Here is an 11368-nt window from a genome sequence, read left to right on the forward strand (position 1 = left end):
ATAGGATCCACCATTTCCTTTTCCCGTAGGGCCTTGAGGACATTCCGTGCAGACCACTGCCTGATGGATTGGTGGTATGGTACGGTCCAACTGGATGGAGTGTTCTGCGGCAATGTGGCCAGACCCATCCTTCGCAACACCGGGGACAGATAGAACCTCAGCACGTAGTGACACTTGATGTTTGCATACTGGGGTTCTACGCACAGCTTGATGCAGCCGCACACAAAGGTGGCCATCAGGATGAGGGCAACGTTGGGTACATTTTTTCCCTCTTTATCTAGAGGTTTGAACATCGTGTCCCTCTGGACACGGTCCATTTTGGATCTCCAGATAAAGCGGAAGATGGCTCGGGTGACCGCCATGGCGCAGGACTGTTGTGCCACATGCAGCAACAATGTGAGCGCCTCGCACCTGATGACTAGGATCTTACCCACAATGGAGAGAGATCGCTGCTCCCACGTGCTCAGTTTATGTTTTACCATGGCTATACGTTCCTTCCAGGTTTTGGCACCCGCCCTAGCCCTTCTGAACCATATCCCCAGCACCTTCAGGTAGTCTGCCCTGACGGTGAAGGGGATAAAGGATCAGTCTGCCCAGTTCCCAAAGAACATGGCCTCGCTCTTGCCACGATTTACTTTGGCTCCCGAGGCCAGGTCGAACTAGTCGCAGATGCTCATCAGCCTGCGAAAGGACGGTAGATCCGAGCAGAAGATGGCAACGTCATCCATGTACAGGAAAGCTTTTACCTGAGTTCCACCGCTGCCTGGGATTGTCACTCCTCTTATGCCCGCATCCTTCCTAATGGACTCAGCAAAAGGTTTGATACAGCAAAAAAACAAGACAGGGGAGAGAGGACAGCCCTGTCTGACTCCAGATTGGATAAGGAAACTTTCTGATTCCCACCCATTGATTGAGACTGCACTGTTTGTGTAGAGCAGTTGGATCCAATTGCAGATTCCCTCCTCAAACCCCATTTTGGAGAGCACATCCATCAAGTATGTGTGAGATATCCTGTCAAAAGTCTTCTCCTGATCCAAGCTGATGAGGCAGGTGTCTATCCCCCTGTCCCGTACATAGGCGATCGTATCCCTGAGTAGCGCGAGGCTATCAGAGATCTTCCTGCCGGGTACAGTACAGGTCTGATCGGGGTGAATCACCAACTCCAGAGCAGACTTGACCCAACTGACGATGACTTTGGACAGAATCTTCTAGTCTACATTAAGCAGTGAGATAGACCACTGATTTCCACCCTCTCCCCCTTCCACTTGTAGATGAGGGTGATGATGCCTTTCCTCATGGATTCTGACATGCTGCCGGCCAGAAGCATACTCTCGTACACTTCCAGCAGGTCTGAGCTGATCCAGTCCCACAGAGTCAAATACAACTCAACTGGTAAGCCATCGCTTCCGGGAGTTTTACTCGTCTCAAATGACGGCCTTTGTCAGCTCATCCAGAGTTAGCCGTTTGTCCAGTCTCTCCGGCATGCTGTCACCTAAGATCTCTGTGATAGATGACAGGAAGGACTGCGAGGCCATGCTGTTCATGGGCTTCACGTCGTACAGCCCTGCATAAATGGATTTGCTGATCCTTAGTATGTCAGACTGCGATGACGCTACCGAGCCGTCCTCTTCCTTCAGGCTGCTGATCACAGACCTCTCTGTGTGTACCTTTTGGAAGAAGAAACATAAGCACATCTCATCCTGCTCAACAGAGCGGACTCTGGACTGGAAGATGATCTTGGAGGCCTCCGTGGCAAAGAGCGAGGCCTACTGGCTTTTCACCTCTTAGAGATCCTCCTTGACCTCGACCCCCATTGACTGCACCTGGAGCAAATTCTGCATTGTCTTCTACAGTCGGGACATTTCCCTCTGTCTCTCTCAAAGAACCTCTTGATCGCCTAGATCGCTTCCCACCAGTGAACTGGAGACTCAAAGAGGGGTTTCACAGCTCTCCAACCTTTGTAATCCCTTTTGAGTTCCTCAATGTTCTGTGGGGTCAGCAGTGTTACATTCAGCTTCCATGTCCTTTTGCCAACTCCCTGGTCATCCTGTAGGTGACAGTCGGCCAGTAGGAGGTAGTGGACAGAGAAGAACACTGGCTTGACGTCAGTGGATCTGACTGTGAATGCACGGGACACAAACAGAAAGTCAATCCTGGAATGGGCAGACATGTCTGGTCTTGACCAGGTGTATCTATGCTGCTCTCTGTCTGCAGGTTTGCTGAAGACGTCTTGCAGCTTGGCATCTTTTACTGTTTCTATTAGGAGTTTGGACTGTCAGCCCTGCTGGATCATCCAGCTGCATTGATGATGCAGTTAAAGTCACCACCTAGAATGACTGGCCTGGATGTCGCCAGCAGCAGTGGGAGCTGCTGGAGGATGGTCAGCCACTTGCTGCATTGAACCGGGGCTATAGGTTGATTAACCGGAGTGAACCATTTTTGTACATTGCATCTGCTACAAGGAGGCGACCGCCCACCACCTCCTTTACTTCGGAGATGGTGAAGTTGCCTCCACGCAGCAGAATCCCCAGGACAGAGGAACGGGAATCATTTCCCCCTGACCAGATCAATGGCCCGTGGGACCACCATTGCGTCATTGCCTGTAAGTGCTCAGGTGCAGTATCCCACACTCCTGCAGAAACAGTAGGTTGTCTTTGACCTTGGCAAGGTAACCTAAGGTTGAAACACATTGTGTCGTGGATTTAACGCTACGCACGTTAATAGAGGCATCTTTATATCCATTTAAAACTGGATGTTGCTTGCCACACCAGGTGTCCTTACTAGTCCCAGTCCTTGGGTATTTTCCTGCATACCCATAGTGTGCACAAGCTGTTGCATATGCGTTGGGCTCAGAAAACCCTTCTGGTCACTGATGGGGTTTTTTTTCCACTGGGGTGACATCGCAGGGGGGGAGGTCTTGTAGGCAACAAGGTTTGGGCTGTCCTCTGTTGGTGGTGTCTTTCCCCTCTGTTCCTCCCCGAGAACGTTTCTGCTCCTGGCTTCCCGGAGCTGGAGTGCGCTGGACGTTTCGTTGCTCTCGGTCTCCAGGTGCGCTGGGAATCTCGCTGGGTTCAGCGCTTTGGAGCTGAGGAGCGCTGGGCCCATCGCTGCTTCGAGTGCCATGGAGCTGGGGGGCTTTCTCTTCTATCCCCTTTGCGTTCTGCTGCTTTGTTTGCATGTGCCACCCTTCCTCGTCCGATGAGGAGCAGCTGTGTAGTCCGTCTCAGGCAGTAACCTCCTCTTGCCACTGGTTTGAGTGGTGACCTGTTCCTTTCTTTGGGCCTTCGTCTTTGTGGTTTTCCTTTTGACCACTTGCCACTCATCTGATTGTCCCACTGCTGCCTCCTCCTCCATGGATTCTTTGTGTTGAGGAGGAGTTTCCGGGCACGGGGTAGGTGTTGGGTCGCTGGTTGCAGCTGCCTCTCCTTTCTTCTCCTTCTCAGACGGATTTTCCTCGCTGCGGGGAGGGTTGCTGGTCTCCTTTGCAGCACAAGGCATGTCCACTGTTCCAACCCCAGCCTTTCCTGTGACCTTGCCGCCTGTGTATAACTGAGGAAGCACTTGGGGCAGGTCTTGTAGAGGTGGCCTGCCCCACCACACAGGTTGCAGCACTTACTCTGCTTACATTCCTTTGTGTGAAGGCCTTCCTGCTTGCAGTTCTTGCAGATGATTGTGCTGCAGTTGGCCGCCACATGACCAGATTTGCCACAGGTCCAACAAACTCTGGGCTGCCCCGCATAGACCAAGAAGCCTCGACTTCCCCCGATGGCGAAGCTGGAGGGAGGATGGATGATGGCTCCATTGGCGTTGACCTTCAAGGTGACCTTGACCTGCTGCTTGCTGGTCCAAATCCCAAAGGGGTCCTTGACCTGGGTGCTGCTGCCGGCCACCTCGACGTACCTGCCGAGGAAGGTGAGCACATCGACGACAGGCATATGGGGGTTGTAGAGGTGGATTGTCACCAGCCGTTGCGTTGCGACTGCAGCGTGAAGAGCGGCTCTGCCGTGAGATTGGACAGCGACACCTGGTTTCCTCTCTCCTTGAACACCTTCAGGAACATGATGCATCCCGCCACATTCTTGAACGTCACGTCGAAATATCCACTGCTGGGGAAGCCCTGCAGGCAGAAGATGTCCACAGCTTGGAATCATTCTTTCCCACTATTCCAAATTTGTATAATTTCTTCAGCCCTTTTTTAATTTCCTACTATTTTCAGGCTTTTAAAACCATAGTTTGATGTGGCTTGCTCATTACTTCCTGAATTAAGTAAAACAACAGTTACAGCAATTTTCATAACCTCAGATGTCCCAAAGTGCTTCACGACCAATTAATTTACTTTTGAAGCCACTTTTGTAATTAGGAAATGTGACAGCCAATTTGCATACTGGAAGCTCCTTTTTTAATTTATTCATTCTTGGGATTAGAATTAGAATTAGAACATTACAGCGCAGTACAGGCCCTTCGGCCCTCGATGTTGCGCCGATCATCTGACCTACACTATTCCATTTTCATCCATATGTCTATCCACTGACCACTTAAATGCCCTTAAAGTTGGCGAGTCTACTACTGTTGCAGGCAGGGCGTTCCACGCCCCTTCTACTCTCTGCGTAAAGAAACTACCTCTGACATCTGTCCTATATCTTTCACCCCTCAACTTAAAGCTATGTCCCCTCGTGTTTGCCATCATCATCCGAGGAAAAAGACTCTCACTATCCACCCTATCTAACCCTCTGATTATCTTGTATGTCTCTATTAAGTCACCTCTCCTCCTCCTTCTCTCTAACGAAAACAACCCCAAGTCCCTCAGCCTTTCCTCGTAAGACCTTCCTTCCATACCAGGCAACATCCTAGTAAATCTCCTCTGCACCCTTTCCAAAGCTTCCACATCCTTCCTATAATGCGGTGACCAGAACTGCACGCAATACTCAAGGTGCGGCCTCACCAGAGTTTTGTACAGCTGCATCATGACCTCATGGCTCCGAAACTCGATCCCCCTACTAATAAAAGCTAACACACCATATGCCTTCTTAACAGCCCTATTAACCTGGGTAGCAACTTTCAGGGATTTATGTACCTGGACACCAAGATCTCTCTGCTCATCTACACTACCAAGAATCTTCCCATTAGCCCAGTACTTTGCACTGCTGTTACTCCTTCCAAAGTGAATCACCTCACACTTCTCCGCATTAAACTCCATTTGCCATCTCTCAGCCCAGCTCTGCAGCCTATCTATGTCCCTCTGTACCCTACAACACCCTTCGACACTATCCACAACTCCACCGACCTTCGTGTCATCCGCAAATTTACTAACCCACCCTTCTACACCCTCATCCAGGTCATTTATAAAAATGACAAACAGCAGTGGCCCCAAAACAGAACCTTGCGGTACACCACTAGTAACTAAACTCCAGGATGAACATTTGCCATCAACCACCACCCTCTGTCTTCTTTCAGCTAGCCAATTTCTGATCCAAAGCTCTAAATCACCTTCAACCCCATACTTCCGTATTTTCTGCAATAGCCGACCGTGGGGAACCTTATCAAACGCCTGAGCATTGCTGGTAAGGCCAGCATTTATTACCCTACAAAAGCAATGTGATAATACCCAGATAACCTGTTTTTCAATTATGTTAATTGAGGGATAAATGTTGGCCGGGACTCCAGGGAGTGCTCCCTGCTGTTTTCGAATAATGCTGTGAGATCATTTTCATCTAACCAAGAGGGCAGATGGGGCCTTAGTTTAACATCTCATCAAAAGGACGCCACCTCCAACAGTGCGGCACTTAGGCGTCAGCCTAGATTTTGTGCTCAAGTCTGTGAATTGGGTCTTGAACCCACAATAGTTGACATCTGTAATGATCACTTTTAGCCCCTTGTACTAGTGAACTTGCCCTTCATCTTGGTTTCTCTGTAATCAATTACATTTCTACTGTCTATTGCTCAATGTATTGATCTGAAGTTCGCAAAGTAGTTTTAGCTTTAAGCCTTGCAGTATCTCTTACTTCCTTGGATACCTTTGTACAAGATATTGGTTGAGAATCTTTCTGTCAGTAGCATTACTCTGCCACATAACCTGTTTTCTGTCCTTGGTTAGGTACGCTGCCAACTGGTCCACGAGCGCAACTTGAAACTAGATGCCTTCCAGCGGGTCAGTGAATTGCAAAACCAGATTTATGATTTTGAGGCTGCTTTGACTCTAAGAGGCAGTGTTGCAGGTAAAACAAATATATTGTCCCAACTATTTATTATCATTTAGAAACATAGAAAATAGGAGCAGAAGTAGGCCATTTGGCCCTTCGAGCCTGCACCACCATTCAATACGATCATGGCTGATTGTCCAAACTCAGCACCTTGTTCCCGCTTTCTAGCAACATGGCAAATCAGAGGCAGTAGAGGGGTCCAGAGAGGTGGTGGTGAGATAGAGCTGGGCGTTGTCAGCGTGCATGCAGAACCTGACATGTTTTCAGAGTTCTGATGAAAGGTCATTGACCTGAAACATTAACACTGTTTCTCTCTCCACAGATGCTGCCAGACCTGCTGAGTATTTCCAGGATTTTCTGTTTTTATTTATGTTTTCAGATAATGTCATCAAGGGGAAGCATGCAGATATGAAATAGAAGAGGGGCAAGGATAGATCCTTAGGGGACTTGAGATGTAATGGTGTGGAGCAGGCAGTAAAGCCAATGCAGCTGGCTATCAGGGGATATTACTTCAAAATTCTGTTTGAGCTGGTCAACAAGCACCTGCACATTTCTCCAGACAGGATGTACATCGTGTTCCAAGACCTAGATGCTGCTAATGTTGGCTGGAATAGCACCACCGTCTGATCCAGAGCATTCCTAAATGATCACTGTAATAAAAAATGAAAGCCTGAGACCAATTAATCCATGACACTTTGTGTTATAGTTGCAACATGCGGTGTTACTGTGCTGCCTGTGATTTATTTAGGTGCTTAATTGAGTGTATGGGGAGTACTTAAATAGTTTAGCACTGAATAAATTCCTCCATGATTTGTTTATGGAGAAAGAAGAAGAAGAAGCTATTACTTGAACTTGTGCTCTGATAGCATGTAGTCCTTCCGAACATGGCACTCATTTCACTATCTACAGTGTGCGCAGTTTTGTCTTTGAAGCTATTTATATGCTTAAACATAGAACATAGAAAGTTTGCAACACAGAAAGAGACCACGTGGCCCATTGTGTCTGCACCAACCGAAAAGCGAGCCACCCAGCCTAATCCCACTTTCCAGCATTTGGTCCGTAGCCCTGCAGGTTACAGCACTTCCGGCGCACATCCAGGCACCTTTTAAATGAGTTGAGGGTTTCTGCCTCTACTACCCCCTCAGGCAGTGAGTTCCAGGCCCCCACCACCACCTGGGTGAAACGTTTTTCCCTAATCTCCCCTCTAATCTTTCTACCAATCACTTTCAATCTATGCCCCCTAGTGACTGGTCTCACTGTTAGGGTAAATAGGCCCTTCACATCCACCCTGTCCAGGCTTCTCACAATTTTGTACATCTCAACTAGATCTCCCCTCAGCCTCCTCTGTTCCAAGGAGAACAATCCCAACCTATCCAATCTTTCCTCAAAGCTGCAGTTTTTCAGTCCTGAAATACACAAGGAATACACAATTGATGGGAAAATCCAGAGAAGTGGAGAGGAAGAGAAGTGGAGTGAATGTCCACAGATCCCTGAAGGTAGCAGGACAGGTCGATAAGGTGGTTAAGATGGCATATGGAATCCTTTCTTTTATCAGCCGAGGTATAGAATATAAGAGCAGGGAGGTTATGCTGGAACTGGAAAATTCATTGGTTAGGCCACAACTTGAGCACTGTGTGTAGTTCTGGTCACCTCATTACAGAAAGGATGTAATTGCACTAGAGAGGGTACGGAGGAGATTTACGAGGATGTTGCCACGACTGGAAAAATGCAGCTATGAGGAAATATTGGAATAGAGAAGGCTAAGGGGAGATCTGATTGAAATGTACAAAATTTTGAGGAGCCTGGATAGAGTGGAGGTGAAGGGTCATTCCACCATAGCAGAGAGATCAGTGACTAGTGATTGGTAGAAAAATTAGAGGGGAGATGGGGAAAAGTTTTTTCACCCAGAGGGTGTTGGGGGTCTGGAGCTCACTGCCAAAAAGGGTAGTTGAGGCAGAAACCCTCAACTCATTCAAAAGTAGTCTGGATATGCACCTCAAGTGCCGTAATCTGCAGGGCTACGGACCAAATGCTGGAAGGTGGGATTAGACTGGGTGGATCGTTTTTCGGCTGGCACAGACACGATGGGCCAAGTGCCCTCTTTCGGTGCCTTAAACTTTCTATGATTCTATGGAACAACACTGCCTGCAAGTTCCCCTCCAAGTCACATACTGATTTGGAAATATATTGCCTTTCCTTCAATGTCACTGGGTCGAAATCCTGGAACTTCCTCCCTAACAACACTATGGGTATACCTACACCACATGGACTGCAGTGGTTCAAGAAGGCAGCTCACCAGTACCTTCTCAGGGGGATGGGCAAAAAATGTAGGCCTTGCCGGTGACACCACATTCCCATGAGCGAATAAAAAAGAAAAAAACCAGCAATGTTCCAGGAAGGTGAAAGAAAATGCCTCAATGATAACTTTGTCTTGAGATAATAGACTTCATGACAACGCGGCAGTCATCATACCTCTGTATTCTTTCACCAATTAGAAACGAGGAAGACTGGAAGAGAAGTAGTGATAAATGATTCTATAGGGGGAAGTGACAAGCATTTCTGCGGCTGCAGACATGAATCCAGGGCAGCGTGTTGCCTCCCTGGTGCCAGGGTCAAGGATGTGACTGAATAGCTGCAGAGCACCCTGAGCGGGGGAGGTGAACAGCAAACAGTTGTGGTACACATTTGCACAAATGACATAGGCAGAAAAGGGGATGTGGTCCTGCAGTCAGAATTTAGGAAGCTAGGTCGGAAATTAGCAAGCATGACTCCAAAAGTAGCAATCTCCGGATTACTCCCAGTACCACATGCAAGTGAGTATAGAAATAGGAGGATTGTTCAGATGAATGTGTGGCTGGAAAGATGGTGCAGGAGGGAGGGCTTTAGATTCCTGGGACATTGGACCAGCTCTGGGGGAGATGGGACCTGTTCAGGCCAGACAGGTTGCACCCATAGAACTGGGACTAAATTCTTTGTGAGGAGATTTGCTGGTGCTATTGGGGAGGGTTTAAACTATTTTGGCAGGAGTGTGGGAACCAGGAGGAAATAGAGAGGAATACCAAGGTGCACAGAATACTGGGAGAGATAGATAACACTAGACTAAGTTATTAGGTGGGGTCCAAGTAAGGGAGGAAGTAATAAAGTCTAAATCAGGGTTAATGTGCATGTATTGAATGCATGGTGTGTGGTTAATAAGATTGGTGAGAGAGATCTGGCTCAAAGAAGGGCAGGACTGGGTGTTAAATATTCCTGGGTACAAGGTGTTCAGGAAAGATAGAAAAGGAAGAAAAGGGGGAGGAGTGACAGTATTGATTAAGGAAAGCATTGCAGTGCGAGAGAGAGGATATCTGAGAGGGTCAAGGGCAGAATTTATTTGGCTAGAGCTAAGGAACAAAAAAGGTGCAATTACATTGCTGAATGTAGTCTGTAGACTACAAACTAGTGGAAAGGATGTAAAGAAACATAGAAAATAGGAGCAGGAGTAGGCCATTCGACCGTTCGGGCCTGCTCCGCCATTCAAAAAAGATCATAGCTGATCGTCTAATTCAGTAGCCTGTTCCCGCTTTCTCCCCATATCCCTTGATCACTTTGGCATTAAGAAATATATCTATCTCCTTTTTGAATATATTTAATGATTAGGCCTTCACTCTGCGGTAGAGAATTCCATAGGTTCACCACCCTCTGAGTGAAGAAATTTCTCCTCATCTCAGTTCTAAATGGCATACCCCGTATCCTGAGACTGTGACCCCTGGTTCTGGACTCCCCAGCCATCAGGAACATCCTCCCTGCATCTAGCCTGCCTAGACCTGTTAGAATTTTACAGGTTTCTATGAGATCCCCTCTCATTCTTCTAAACTCTAGTGAATATAGGCCTTATACGTCAATCCTGCCATCCCAGGAATCAGCCTAGTAAATCTTCTTTGCACTCCCTTCATGGCAAGAACATCTTTCCTCAGATAGGGAGACGAAAACTGCACACAATACTCCAGATGTGGTCTCACCAAGGCCCTGTATAACTGCAGGAAGACATCCTTGCTCCTGTACTCAAATCCTCTTGCAATGAAGGCCAACATACCATTCGCCTTCCTAACTGCTTGCTGCACCTGAATGCTTGCTTTCAGCGACTTGTGTACAAGGACACCCAGGTCTTGTTGCACCTCCCCCTTTCCCAATCTACCACCATTCAAATAATAATCTGCCTTTCTGTTTTTACAACCAAAGGGGATAACCTCACATTTATCCACGTTATACTGCATCTGCCATGCATTTGCCCATTCACCCAACTTGGCTAAATCACATTGGAGTCTCTTTGCATCCTCCTCACAGCTCACATTCCCCCCCAGCTTTGTGTGGTCTGCAGACTTGGAAATGTTACATTTAGTTCCCTCACCCAAGTCATTAATATATATTGTGGGGTCCAAGCACTGATCCCTGCGGTACCCCACTATTCACTGCCTGCCACCCGGAAAAAGACGTTTATTCCTACTCTCTGTTTCCTGTCTGTCAATCAATTCTCAATCCATGCCAGTATATTACTCCCAATCCCATGTGCTTTTATTTTGCACACTAACCTCTTACGTGGGACCTTATCAAAAGCCTTCTGAAAATCCACTGGTTCTCCCTTATCTATTCTACTAGTTACATCCTCAAAAAACTCCAGTAGATTTGTTAAGCATAATTTCCCTTTCACAAACCCATGCTGACTTTGCCCAATCCCGTTTATGCTTTCCAGGTGTTCTGCTATCACATCCTTTATAATAGACTTTAGCATTTTCCCCACTACTGATATAAGGCTAACTGGTCTGTAATTCCCTGTTTTTTTTTCTCTCCCTCCTTTTTTAAATAGTGGGGTTACATTTGCCACCTTCCAATCTGTAGGAACTGCTCCAGAGTCTATAGAATTTTGGAAGATGACCAATGCATCCACTATTTCCAGGGCCACTTCCTTTAGTACTCTGGGATGTAGATTATCAGGCCCTGGGGATTTGTCAGCCTTTAACCCCATTAATTTCCCTAGCAGTATTTTTTTTCACTAATACTGATTTCCTTCAGTTCCTCCCTCTCATTAGATCCTTGATTCCCTAACATTTCTGGGAGGTTATTTGTGTCCTCCTTTGTGAAGACAGAACCAAAGTATACCATTTCTTTGTTCCCCATTATAATTTCCC

Source organism: Heterodontus francisci, chromosome 3 (genome assembly GCF_036365525.1).
Source record: "Heterodontus francisci isolate sHetFra1 chromosome 3, sHetFra1.hap1, whole genome shotgun sequence".
Lineage (NCBI taxonomy): Eukaryota > Metazoa > Chordata > Chondrichthyes > Heterodontiformes > Heterodontidae > Heterodontus > Heterodontus francisci.